The 14,421-nt window shown below is 45.5% G+C and overlaps 1 protein-coding gene across 1 annotated transcript in view; it reads right to left on the bottom strand.

Moving 5' to 3' along the window:
* Eip78C (Ecdysone-induced protein 78C) overlaps positions 1-14,421 on the bottom strand; it is a 90,675-nt gene that overhangs the window by 36,923 nt on the left and 39,331 nt on the right. The gene's annotated exons all lie outside the window — the stretch shown is intronic.

The following is a 14,421-nucleotide window of genomic DNA, read 5'->3' on the forward strand; positions in this document are numbered from 1 at the left end:
CTTAAGCAAAGTGACCGGAATCCCTCCGCACTGTTAATGTTTTCTAACCTTAACGCCTATTATTTATGAATACAGCGTAGTTTTTTCGCTGGCTTGAGAGGAGAAAGAACACATTTTAATAAAGGTACTATTTCGTTCGACTCAAAAATGGGAGACGATGGATTTTGGTCACTGCGTTTTCCCATATTTTTCAAGATTTGCAAGCTTCTCGATGCTTGTTCACGATTTCCGGGGTAAATGGATCCGGAAAGCCATTCATTTCCTCCCAGCATCCGGTGGCATCTCGGAAACCGAAGATTCGAGGACCTCGTGAATGATTCACAGTTTCTTGTGCAACCGATAGTCCCGGGGGAAGCGAGTGTCGAAATGAGAGAAGGAAATGTTGGATGCGTCGTTGATTTTTCGAGCGAGTTGTTGGGTCGAGTGAAAAATACTGCGACAAGAATAAAAGATTCTCCGGAAAGTCTCGAGGGAATAGTGCCTCGGATATGAGAAGGATTTGTGATCAGGATGTGCGGGGGGAGGAAACGCGAGGAGTTGAGAAAAATATCGAAACGTTCGCGTGACTCTACGGGACTCGTAAGTATGTAGGCGCGTTATAAATTTATGCACATGATTTTGTGCTCGTTTATTCTTTCTTTTCGAGCCTTTAATATATTCCTACGAACACGTAACGTGACCATGCATTTAGTATCATTCTTAAGGGGGCAAGTGAGAGCGTGCGTACAAAATCGATGGGAATTATGACGTTGAAAAAGCGAGTACGATAGTGGGTGCAAACTCGAGGAAAGGACACGTGTGGATATTAATTTACGTGAATTTATGTTAATTGGCCTGCGCAGGGGAGAGTTGGCTCGTGGCGAACGGTCCTTCGGACATGACAGCGGAGGCGCGCTGAGACGGTGAATTGACGAGGCAAAAGTGGCAGCTCGCCTGAGAGAGTGCGTTGACTCAACATCTGATAAAATCACGGGATTTTATCGTGCAGAGTTTCTACCGATCGAAGCTGCGATGGTGAGAATAAAAAATATTGACGAACGAGTCGAAAAAGTGTGAAGCAGTGAAGAGAAAGTATGGCGACGACCCAAACCGCGCCCTCGAAAAGCGTTCGCGACGACGCGGATTCTCTAGCCGAGCCGCATTGCCCCGAAGACGACGATTTCGAACTTTGACATTCCTCGTACCAATAAATCATGTTCAGGGACAAGAATCGCTGTTTCGTCGTCTCTCTCCGTGGCAAGGCGCCTTTCAATTTGGCTCCTGCGACGATAGCCAAGGTCACACAAACTCTAAACGAGTTGCCTGCTCGAATGGAGATTTATTGTTCGAGCGCCTGGTGGAGTAGGCAACTCGAAGCTTCTCGCCGCATCGGAGAGCGAGCCAGGAGGGAGCGCGCGTTTTGTGACCCCAATCGGAATGACTGTACGCTTCGACGTTCGGTTCTCCCGACGTCATTTCCCTTGTTTACAAGGAAACGTTGCGCGCGGTGAATATCTATCCGCGACTCCCGGCTGAGGTCACAGGAGCCCATTCGTATTCCGCTTCTGCATCATCGGCGACGCGCGAGTCTCTCGCGGTCTGTTCGTCGCAGGACGCGTTGTCTTCGTCGACGAGACGTACGCGATGCGCGTTGCGATAGAGCCGCGATTGGTAGCTCTGTAAATAAAAATAGTCGTGGATGGTGATGGGGATAAGAAGGGCGAAGTGAGAACCTCGAGAGCCTCTCCTGGCGCGTTCCACTCGCACTGAATATGCGCCTCCCCCCCCCCCGTCCCGGAACGCGCACAGAGTGCACTGTGCGAGTGTGCTTCTAATGCCGATACGCGTTGGAATCTCCTCGTCTTTTGCCATCGAACGAGCTCCGAGACCTTTCAGAATAAAGGCTCGCAACGGAGGCGTTTTAGTGATCGAGGACTGGCCGGAAAATCTTGATTAATTGGCGCAGGGACGATCGAGCAAATCGATACAAAACACACCGGGCGTGGCAGGTTTGCGGAACGGTCGCGTGGGAGTTTCCACGATTTCGTCTGCCCTCCGCGACGAAGCAGTCTCTGATGAATGAATGTTTCATAACGAAAAGCGATAAGAGATTCGATAAAAAGCGGCTTCCCTACCCGCCGCGGGCAACGGGGGTCAGCTAAGCGGAAATTCGTGGCGCAGATTTACCGGGGCTGACGAGCTTCCAGTCCGCCGTTGTAGTAGGTCAAGTGTCACAGGATTTCGGAGTATTCGTAACACTTTCATTGAATATTCTCGCTCCTCGCGCGGAGCCGGATCGCCATTGTAAAAAGTCTTTTTCGTCTTTATCAGCCTCCTTAAAATAGAGCTACTCCCATCGCCCCTTCCTCATTCGATCCCAACGACCCTGCTCCCCCTCCACGCTCGTAGACGTCACCGTACCGCACGAAACCCGAAAAGAACATTATTTATTCATCCCATCGGCTACCTGCTCGATCCGCAACAGCACCGCGCGGTCCCTGAGCTCTGTCAGGGCGCGGGAATAGATCTTACGATCGGAAATACTGGCGGCGAGCGAGGGGTAAAGTAAACTTACGACCGGCAACCCCTCGACCCCCCTTAATCCTATACCCGTGTACTCGCTCCGTCGAAATCGATCCTCGGGACATACGTGTAAGATGGATAGATGCCAATCTATTATCACAGGTGTGCGGATCTATTTTTGAGATAAAATGAAAAACTATTCCATATTTCTTGCGTCCCTCGGGGGTGAAAAACATGGAAAATTTACCTCAATTCTTGGACAAACTTGCAGGAAGTTGTCTCTGGATGGAATTATCGTGTTATGAGATTGCCAAGTGAGTTGGATTTAGCGATCAATTAGGGTAGGTCATGCGCTCGAAGGATCGTATTTTATAGGTGTTTCAATTGAATCGATTTTTACTTCCTAATTGAAGATATGATCACTTTAAATTCATGACAGAGTTGTTAATTCGAAATGGTGAATATTTTTTTTCAAATTATCTTTTGGCGAATGAAATTGCAAGCCATTGATTAGTCGGGGATCCATCACCGCCTGAACCCCAAATTTCATTAGTCCCTGGCGAAAATACTAGTTTTTTTTCAACGCTCAACTTCGCAACGTTGGAGTCCAACGAATCGAAAAAAACATTTGTAATTCACTTATGTTTTATTTCTCGAAATCATTGCTGTACGCTGAAAAACTGCAAATTGAAAATTCGGTAGAGAACAAAATTGGAGAATGACTAAAATTTTTGGTGAGTTTTTCTACAACATTTCGTTGGACTCCAACGTTGTAAGCTTCAACACCGTGTTTTTTATGTTAAAAACCGCATTAGAGAGCGCAAAGGGAAATGGATCGAGAAAAATCTGTGTAAATTTCACGATTTTTTTAAGAAAATCGTTTCGTGCATGAACCATCTTAAATCAAGTCCCGAATTTTTTCCCATCCGAAGTCAGAATATGTGAAGACCGATGAAATTCATCGATTTTCCAAGAAAACAATAACCGAGCGTTTATAAAAATCCGGCTTCCCTGCTGATGCTGCTCGTCCAAGAAACGCATGATAACGAAATAAGAAAATGAGCCCAGGCTCACGTATTGGCTTAGGCGGTGTGACATTTGAATAAAACAGTTAAAAGCTCGTAAATAATCGACGTTGATGCAGCCCGATAATGGGAGTCTTCACTTTTTCCTGAGTTCCCGCTTAGACATCGAGAGTGTATTTTATACAACAAGTAAATCATGTAACTGCGCATGTAAAGTGTTAGCAGAGATTGTTCTCTCTTCCTCTTGGCGTCTCTCTCTCTCTCTCTTTCGAGATCTCTCTGCTCTCGCTCTCTGGCTGCTCGCGTCTTTATTCGTCTCCCTCCCACTCTCTTCTCTCTCTTTCTCCACGCCAGCATCTTTTTTCTCGAGTCTAATGGCGCAAGGTGAATGCACATATAGAATAGAGCGCGCGCGGGACGATAATTTATAGCTGCATTTATTCGCCTGGTCGCGCTTTCCCATTGCACTTTCTACGCCCGATCTCCGGGATGCTGGTCGCTCTTGCTGTACGAGTAAATGACCGACATACGTGTGAGTTCGGGTCGTACGCGCACACGAGTGTACGGACGGAGAGGAAAGAGGCTCGCGAGCCGCCGGCTTTTCTCGTTTCGCGTGTGATACACGCGTCTCTCATAAGCGAGGCATATTTTGTCGAGAGTTAGCTCGCTTCGAGCCTCGAAGTCGAGTCTCCGATGTTGAGGAATCGCTTCGTTGGGGCGGATGAGGATGCGGCGATTGGAAATTCGCCTCGCGCCGGAGGAGCTTCGCTCTTGGCGCGTCCAGGAGGGCTCCGGCCGACGGAGAGTAAAATCTCGAGAGAAATACGATCGTGTACGGATGCGCCTTTGAGTCCTCGTCGAGCGAGCACCTGCGCTCCTTTGTGGCTCTGTGTCCGCGAGCATGCATGTTCGACGGGTGGTAAAAACCTGAGGAATCTCAGCTACTTTCATCCTCTCTGTTGTTAGAGCGTCGACGACGATCTTCAACGTCGCTGCTCCGCGCATTCCCGCGTATTCGCGAATACGAAAAAACGCATCGCGACTCGGGCTATTTGCATTGGCAAATGCAAACGTCGTTGTAACAGCCTCGCAGAACGATCGTGTAAATGCGCAACAATAATAATGCTGATAAGACAGCAATAATAAAAGCGTTTGGAAGTTACGTAAGCGCGAGTTTAAGAGACGGGGAGAAAATATAGTCGCCTCGTGTGCCCGCCGGTGTAGACGACTGCGAGCGCGAGAGAAGAATTACGAACGTCGAACAGGTGTTGTGCAACGAAAACGCGGAAGTGTTTCGACCGCTTGATTTTGCTGGGCGAGCGAGAGCTCTCCCCGAGAGACACGGGGTAAGCTCTCGCGTCTAGTCAATTCAGGCGGTCTCGCCGCGTTTTCCTTTTACTAATCTATGTATACGCGTATGCATGGCTACTTTCCTCCTCCACTGCGCGCGGGCAAACGTACAGAAATATACCCGCGGAATTATGTCACGTATACGCAGAAACACTCGGACTTGTGATTTTCACGCTCGCGTGTAATGCCCGCGTGTGCACGCTTGCCCGAGCCTGTGCGAGCTTCGGCCAAACGACTCTCGCGAGCCTGGACCGCGAGGGGAGCGGGGCTGCGAGCACGCGACATCGACACCCCTATCTCCGCGTCTCTCGCCGAAAATTCGGCAACGAGCATCGCGACCCGGCTCTTTCGCGGGTATTTTAAACGCCATTCTAATTCTACCTTAAACTTTCAACGCTTCCGGGTTCGCTCGAGGGAAAGGCGCTTGGAAAACTCCCCACGCTGCTGCATCCAAACACTCCAATGCGCTCGATCGCAAGTGCCTTCTCGTCAGGCCACGAGGATATCAAGTTTTGAGCTTTTTATCGTTATTTAATTATGATTTTTCAGTGAAATTTTCGATGCGGCTTCACCCGGTGCCGATACGCAGCCTCCAGTCAAATCTCACATCTTTTAACAAGCTTTCAGTATAGTGCATTTATCTCGATTTTTATCCACTCGATTTTCATGTATCGAGCATATGGCCGAATGCTCCAGGGGACATTGTACGAGAGAGTTCCGCGTTCGAAGGATTTATAAACATAGTTATAGCGAGAGAGACTCGTTGATGCTGGCGAATTCACCCACGTGGACGCATATATCTGACTGGGAGATTCGAGCTAAGATTACGTGCTGAGTGTGCACACAGACTCGTCTCGTGTCGCTGAACATTACGTGTGCCTCGCGGTGTACATGCAACAAAACGAGAGCTACGAAGCGCATTAGAAGCTCGTTAATTAAAAACCGGTATGAGCTCATCGCGGCGATTATCATTCGTGCGCTGTATTAATTGGGAGGGAAATTTACTTTCGGAATGGCCGATTGGGGGTCGAATTTTCTTCGAAACTTCACATCTCTCTGCTCACTTTCGTTCCTCGTTGCTCACGACCCTGAGTATAATTCGCTTGGAGAAGCTGAGCAGTGTATTCAGCTGTCATGCCGGAAGGGTTGACGCGAGCGCAGGCGAGTGAAGGGTTGAAAGACTCGCGACGACGCCGCGTGCGGAACGAGGAAGAAAAAACATTCTTATTGTCGCCAGAAGTAATTGGTGACGTCGGAAAGCTCCTTGAGAGAGCGAGGGGCTGCGAGGCAGAAAATAAACGGACGTGACTCCGCGTTAAGTGATTAAGAATCTTCAATGCTCTTGCCGCTCGCTCCAGCGCGAGGCCGAGAGAAATAACGAATCCTCGTCCACGCTCCTTCGCGGCTGAATTTTTTTCTAGTTTCGGCTGCAACGGAGATTCTCTGGGCGCGAACCGCTATCGAAAATCGTGAAGCAGAAGTTCGGCTCGTTCATCCCGTGAAAACACACGCGACAGAGGACGAAAGCGAAAAAAAATATGAAGGAAAGCGCAAAAAATGTGGCGAATAAAGCGGAGCACACGGAGCGGAGAAAAAGCTGCTGTTGTTTTTCCTTTCATCCTGTGTGTGCGTTCGCTTCAGTGTCGACGACCTCCTTCGCTTTTCTTCCTCTCTCTTTCTCTCTCCACCCCCCCCCCCCCCCCCGTGCCCTCACCGGCGAACGTACCCACACTTTTTCGCCTCCCCGTACGCACCCTCGGCCTTCGATCCTTTTTCCCTCGCTCGCGCTTCTTCCCTCAGCACTTGCTCTTTCATATTTAATATCGAGGTCGCTGAACGCGACTCCCTCGAAAGTTACACGTGGACTCCGAATTATGAGTGCTTGAGAAAACGAATAGATCGATTTTCCGAGAAGAAGTCTAGCCTCGAAAGCGTGATGTCGCGCGAGTGTGGGAAACGGAGAATTCGGAGTCGAATTCAGTCGCGAACGCTTGTGGTGCGTTTGGCACTCGCTCTCCTGTCAAATGCACCGCGCGAGTCGCTGCGGCATCCCGCGGGCGATGTAACGGCTCGAGCGCGTGTTGCAGCAATCGATTTTGCAGCGTCAGAAGTGCCGGATCGAGGGAGCCGGAATCGGCAGTTTTTCTCACGCCGCAGCAACCATCGAAAATTCCACTTTTCGGGCAGCCGGCGCACAAAACGATCGAGCGACTTCGACGGCGAGAGTGTGCGAGGAAAAGCTACGGAAAATCATTTTTCAACGAACCGGTCTCCGCTTCGCCTTTTCCTTCTCCATTTTCACGTCGAGCTACCCAAAACATCTGTAAATATTTTCATAGACGATAAAAACCGAAAAGCAGCTCCCCTTGGCCGGATTAGCAAAGGGCAGAGTTTTCCTCCCGCACAGGTGCACGCGTCAAAATGAGATTTCGTCGATAAAGGAAATAAAAATCGTATCACTTCAGCGTCGCGTACGTGCGCATCCGAGCCCCATTATCTCGATGAATTTCGATGCAGCAAAGATGGCCAATTAGCACGGAAGTACCGCTAACGAGATGATGACTACACGCCGTGGAATAAGGAAAAAATGAAATAAGAAGAGAGACTCACGTGCACACCGATCGCATTAGGTATTTGTAGGGATGCGCGAGGAGGAGGGAAAAACGAGATGGGAGTTCTCAAGTTCGTCCGAGCTGCGTGCAAGCGAGCTGCATCTGTTTTCCATCTTTTCTTGCGATCACGAGCGCCGTTTTTTCTCTCTCTCTCTCTCTCTCTCTCTCTCGTTCTGGCGAACGTCTCATCATAAGCGCACACATAGACACGGGCATTAATGGAACGTACGTTGTGTACACGTGCATACACGAAGCCTTTGATTCCACTGGCGTGAGAAAAGTTGGTTCGCCAAGCTATTCCTGAAGGTTCTCGCCGCTGTCTTACGAGGAACAGGCTAAAGCAGAAGCAAGTTCATTGCCACTAGCGTCCCCCGACACAAACCGCACCTGGGATTCATTAATGGTTATGCAACTCTTTTAATTGCGTTAATTAATTGACTAAATGCAACTCGGGAGCAATTAAACCGAGTTCTTAGTGTGGCTATCCATACCTCTCGTACCTCTCGTCATAATATTTTATCTGAACGTCTTCCCGTATACAAATATAATGGATTTATTTATCCTGGTGCTTCGCTGTGCGAATCTGACTGATTACCAAAAATTCGCAATGACGAATTAACTTGGATTGATGATCGAGGATTTAAAAATTCTTGGCGTCTCGATTACTCGAATATTTTGTGAGATTTTAATTATTCGGATTCAACGATTTAATTAAGGTAGTTCATTCGGACTACCCGTTCACAAAGCTTAAACGGGTAGTCGACTGACGCGCCTGTCTAATTTTAAAGGACTCGTCTTATTGGTGTTTAGATTGATTATTTATTGGTTATTATGCTTAAATATATGAAGAAAAATACACAGGTACTATGCGTAAAAAATCGTTTATCTTTCCATATTACGAATGAACGTTTCTTACGAATTTTATGAAAAAGTATGCAATAACAACGAAGTATAATGAAGGTTTGAGAACAAATTCGAGACGATTGTCTTGCTAGTAATGAAATATATTACGTTGAAGATTGAACGAAATTGGCAATGAGCATTCGTATAACCTCACATTTGTCTATTTTTGCATTTGGTTTCTTCCTGGCTTGGGCCACTCCTGTCATAACTTCCTGTCTTTTTATTAATGCTTTTTCTTGATGCATTTCCCTTTGTGTTCTTTGTTTGCACTCTCTAATGTGATTTTTAACATAAAAATGTGTAGTATTTTCGCCATGAAAGAATGAAATTTGGGGTTCAGTCAGTGATAGATCCCCGATTAATTAATGGCTTGTCATTTCATTCGCCAAAAGATAAGTTGAAAAAAATTATTTACAATTTCGAATTAATAACTCTGACATTAATTTAAAGTGATTATATCTTAGTTAGGAAGTAAAAATCGATCAAATTTGGACTCCTATAAAATACGATCCTCTGGGTCTACCTTAATTTGAATATTTTTATTGAATTTATTTGAAGGGAGTATCAAACGAGAAGAAAAAATAGTTTTCCTCGTTTCCAATGCTGGCGTTCGGTCGATTATTTGAAACATAAATCGATAGAACATTTAATGCTTTTTTACGTTTAAATCTACTCGAAATTTATGAACGTTTCTACGAACGAATCTCCATCCGCATATTGAGCAACGTGCCTCAGCAGTATTCGTTTGAAAATAAATAAAATATTTTCCACTCCTCGTTGAGGATCAGCAAATTGGACAACTTTAACGACGATACGTCGGTAAAACGAATCCATAAAAATGAGGGAGAATAAAAAAATGCGTTGCGTTCCATCGACGGAAGCTTCGATCGCTCGGCGATATGATGCGGGACTGTATACTCCTGCGGCACGGTTAAACGCCGCAGAATGACTGCATGTTATGCGCGTGGGTGCAACGACCTTCGAGCTAATTATCCTAGTTAATGGAAAAAATGGGAGAATGAGCTGGCGTAAAAAGAACACAAACTGTGAAGGCATCCGACGAGGCACATTTGTTTATAATCCTTTTTCTTTTCTTACGATGTTTTCAAACTCTTTATCGTCCCATCCCATCGAAACTAAATTGAACCCTTTCTCATAGCAAACCTCACTAAAATTGTTGGAGAAAAAAGTATCTTCATCAGATTTACACAAGATTTTCAGAATTTTGATTTCTTAACTCCACTTTGGCAAAAAAAACTTTATATCACGCGGTACACGTAAATGGACGCTTTTGCGTACGCTTCGCGTACACAAAATAACCCCCATTTCCGCACCTCGTAATATAAAATTTCGTATAACACGCGTACGAAAAATCTTTTTCGTCCTAGTGTTATAATGTACTATTTCCGAAGTTTCCTCTTAAGAAACGTAGCAAATTGAAAATTTCTCGGTCCTTGTTGCAACGGAACAGGCACCGGAATGACAAATAGCTGAAAATGAGCCCAACAATCTCGACCTTTTGTCGCCTCCTCTGAGTCGTTGAGCTCCGCTGAGAGGTTTTCGTCTCGAATATTTCGTAGACACAAAAAAATGGAGGCAGAGAAAACTGTCGAAACGACGATACGTTTTAGTTCATGCGAAATCGCGTAAAAGAGTGACACGCGTGAATGTACGAGCAGAAGGAAAGAGGAAGGAAAAAGAGATATGAAATAATGTGTGGATCTGTAAAGGAGTCACGAGTCGCCGCAGGAGTGCTCGGAGAAACACGAGCGAGCGAGCGAGAGAGAAAGAGAGTGGAGCAGGTTAAAAAATTGGAGAGAGGAAGAGGCGAGAGGAGAGCACGCGGAGCTGCTGAGCGCTTTCAAATCCCACATCGAATCAAATCGCTTAGAGAGTAATTCTACACCCCTGTACGAGAGAGAGAGAGAGCTAAACGTAGCTGAGAAAAGAGCAAAAAATCAAATGGTACGCGGAATAGGAAAGTGGTTGGCGAAATACGTCGGTTCTGCACGGACTTTTGCATTGGTCGATCGTGGGAGTGCGGATTGCACTCGGATAACGTTGTGAGAGTTTTGCAATTAACGATCCCTCGCGATCGAGTCTATACGGAATGGGATTTCGCGTAATGGGCCATGAATAAATGCTTTTCGGTGGATTTATCGGGGGATTTTATCGAAAATGAAATTCAGAAAATCCGGACTCGATTCACTCGAGTTTGTGGAGAAAAAAAAATTAATTTTTCATTTCCTGGATCGCTTTTTCGGCTCGTTCGTCAATGAAATTTAATCCAATGCCGCGAATGAAGCGTCGCGACTCCGTTGAGCTCTCGCTCGCTCGCAAATTTCATTTCAAAAAATTCCCCCCGCAGGAGCACCAATTATAACGACCCTCAATACTCCCCCGCAGAGTTTCGCGTCCGCAACGAAACAGAAGCTCGACGATACACATAGGAACCGATGCTATCGAGAGTAGTGTGTATACGTGGTCGGGAGAATCGCGGAGAGCTGCCGTTTGCCGAGGAAGAGACGGTCCCTAGGACGTGAGTAACGGGAAATCGAAGGTGAATGCTCGGACGATTCGCGAATCGCTCGCAACTACATACCTGTATTACCCACACACACGCACACGCGAGGACACAGCGAGTGTACTTTTTATTCATCGAAAGACTCGAGCGAGGAGCGCACGCGCAAAACTACACATGTATCGGACACCTGAATATTCCGAGAAAGAAAAAAATAAGAAATAAAGGTAAATCAAAAAACTGTTGCCAATGTCGATGGACTTCCGATCGCTCGGCAAATCGAATCACGCCGCTGATCAAACTTGTTGAGTCTCTTCTGCGACCGCAAAAGGAACAAAATCTCTTACGATAAATCGATCGGAAATAATTAGTAGAAAAAACATGAAAATCGTGATTTTTTAAGCGAATTCAAAATTCGAACCCCACGAATCAGCGGTATTGACGATGCCGAAGTTTGCAACGTTCGAGTCCAACGAACTTAACGAAAATAACACTTGTACCGATTTTTTATTCCACGATTCATTGACGTAGACGAAAAACAACGAATTGCAAATTAATCAGGAATTGGAAAATTACTGGAATTGTTGGAGTTTTTTCAGATCGTTTCGTTGCAAACTTCAGTGCCATCGATACTGTCGAAACCCTTTAAGGAGGGTGGATCACGAAATTAAAATAATCAGAATTTGATCAAATTTGGTGATAACATTCTTCGGCATCGAGTATATACAAATACAACTTTTTTCAAATTTTTTTACCACATGGTTATCGCATAATTGAGCGTTAAATCGAAGTTCTTATGCACGAGGTATATGCGACTGTATAAACTCTGTGCTTATACACGTGAAAATTAGTGTTCAATTACTCGAGAGCTATGTGGTAGAAAAATCTAAAAAAATGTCTATTCTCTTATATATTTCTAAAGAATACATTTACCAAATTTTATGAAATTCTTAATATTTTTAACACGCTTCAGCATGGCAACACGGTATCGCGCGATCCACCCTCCTTAAATCTCTTGGTATTTGAATAGGAAATAAATGCTCGCGCGCACGTGGAAATAGAAAATATTTCAAGGTTCGTATCGTACCCGGAGTATGTACAGTTTGAGAAACGACGACGAATCGCGTTGTAGCTTGAAAACCACCTTGCCGTTGGGTCGATGCTGTGGTAGACCTCAAGGCCTTCCGGGCACCTCCGCTCGGAATACAGACGAATACACATTCGTCTGTAATCATATATTATGAGCCGTACGGCGATGGGCACAAGTACAGAGGCAGACAACGCACACTAGGCTCGCGGATAAGCGAGCGAAGGAAATAGCAATAATGCAAAATGGATCTGCATTTATACATTAAGTGAGGTAGCTGTGGCTTTCTTGGCTAATGGACACGTAATACACGCGAGTGTATGTATATAAATACGTGCGAAGATACGATAATGCGAATTCCTGCACGGGGATTCGAGCCTAACTTCGTTCGCTGCTGTTTAAATACTTTTTTTGCACTTGAACTTTTTCCTCGGTACCAGCAGCAGCAGCAGTTCCGTTGAGCTGTGATTTTTCAAGTATCGTTCCCGTTGCTCATGCACTTGTTCGTAATCCATTGTTGTGCGTTTACGAGCACAGGAGTTTTGGGGAATATTTGAAACCGTTGATTCTCGTCGATTCTCGTCGTCGAAAATGTGTGGGGGATTCAAATCCGCAGTCGAAAATCGATTTTCTTGATCGGGGTGCGTTAAGAATGGGTGCAAAAAAAATGCAGTGTGTTCAGGCCTCGGGCACAGACACTCGGCGACGATTATTTATGGAACGAAAGAGTTTTTTTTTCTCCTGGAATTTCGGCATTGAAGTACTGGCCCTCCGTCACAAAAAACGTGCCAAGATGAATGCTCCCAAGCTCATGCGAAGAAATTCCAGAAGAAACTGAGGTGGCCGCGAAAGGGAAAGATAAAATTGAAACGAGAAAGAAAAGGGAATGAGCGGACGGAGGAAAACGCAGAAAAGAGGAAAAGCACAAATCCTTCTCGATTCCATGGCCTCGCACTAGAGATCCTGCCTCGAAATAGCCGTATACGTACGGTTATGAACCCATAGATCCCCATCCAGTCCGTTTATGTGAACGTTAACGCGAACATTTATGATCCCTGGCGTGTGCCCCCCCCCCCCCCCCCCTCGCCCCTCGGCCTTGCTTGCTGCTCTTCGTACACTCGACATTGCCAGATATTCTGCCCCATCCTCTCTTATCGGTATCCCGAGAGGATAACTTCACTGTGGAGCTCGCTGTTGTACACGTACGTTGCGGAGAATTTCACCGTAACGCGAAAGCGACCACCACAATTTACGCAGGCTCTGTTTACGAACGTACTATTCGCTCTGCTGTGTATACACACACGAGGATCGATCGAATGCACCGAGAAAGAGAGAGAAATATGGAGTCGAAAAGGCGATGATTTAAGGCCTTCTGTATACACTTGCAGCGGCGAAAAAACGTGATTTTCTTGATTTTTTTTCGTCAAAAAATTCGGCAAAATTTTGAGCATCCGTTGCGGAGGACGTGACGACTAAAAAACTGTTGATCCGATCGAAACGAAATTTATAGCACTTATTTATTATTGTAATAGCTTGGGCCTGGACGAAGGATTTGTAAAAATTTTGATTCGCAAACCAATGGCGACGGTTTTAACAAAAAATTCATTTTTTGAGGTGCTAGTTTTAGGTTTTTTGTTACGACTTTTTTATTTCCAACAAGCAACAGAAAAATTATTGTGCTCTTTCAAATGAATGCATGTCACAATGATTCTTCGGAAAAATTTGGACTCTTTCGTCACGTCGCAGGGACGAAATTGGGAGAAATGAATTGGGAACATCGGCTTTCGGGAATTCCTCGATCAATGGCCGGGACAATGTTCGAAGTTGGCTTTCAATCAATTTTCCTCATGAGCAGAAAGGACCGAGAGTTGATGCTGAATATTCACATCTCCGTGACACGAACACCGATCTCGTGAACCTGGAAATTTAAACTTATTCTTGGACCCCTCGAACTTCTCCGGAGAACACAATTTTCCCGTTTTTCTTTCGAGTATTATAAATAAAGTTGGAATTCAGAAGATCGATACTCGAATATTCATGGACTCATGCTCCGTACGCCATTTTAAATGTTACAAGAATAACTCGCTACTGTTGCATTGAGAAATATAATTGTCACTTTGGAGCATGGGGACAAATTTTTTCGACGTAAATAACGATCATCCGATGCTGATTTAGTACTGAGGAGCTTTCAGGGCTCAAATTAATGGATTATCGACAGGCTCACATTGGCGTTCTCTATTTTTAACTAACAAAAATCCTTTTTGTCGTAATTGGGTGACGCTATCGATAAACCGTCGGATAAATATGAAAAAGAAAAAAAAAATTTGCGAGACCGTCAATTTCGGTGTCAATATTAACCGCAGCATTTCGTTGAACGAGAATATTGAAAAATTGACGATTCCTGCAGCCCTTTTTCCATTG

This window comes from Venturia canescens, chromosome 6 (assembly GCF_019457755.1).
Source record: "Venturia canescens isolate UGA chromosome 6, ASM1945775v1, whole genome shotgun sequence".
Taxonomy (NCBI): domain Eukaryota; kingdom Metazoa; phylum Arthropoda; class Insecta; order Hymenoptera; family Ichneumonidae; genus Venturia; species Venturia canescens.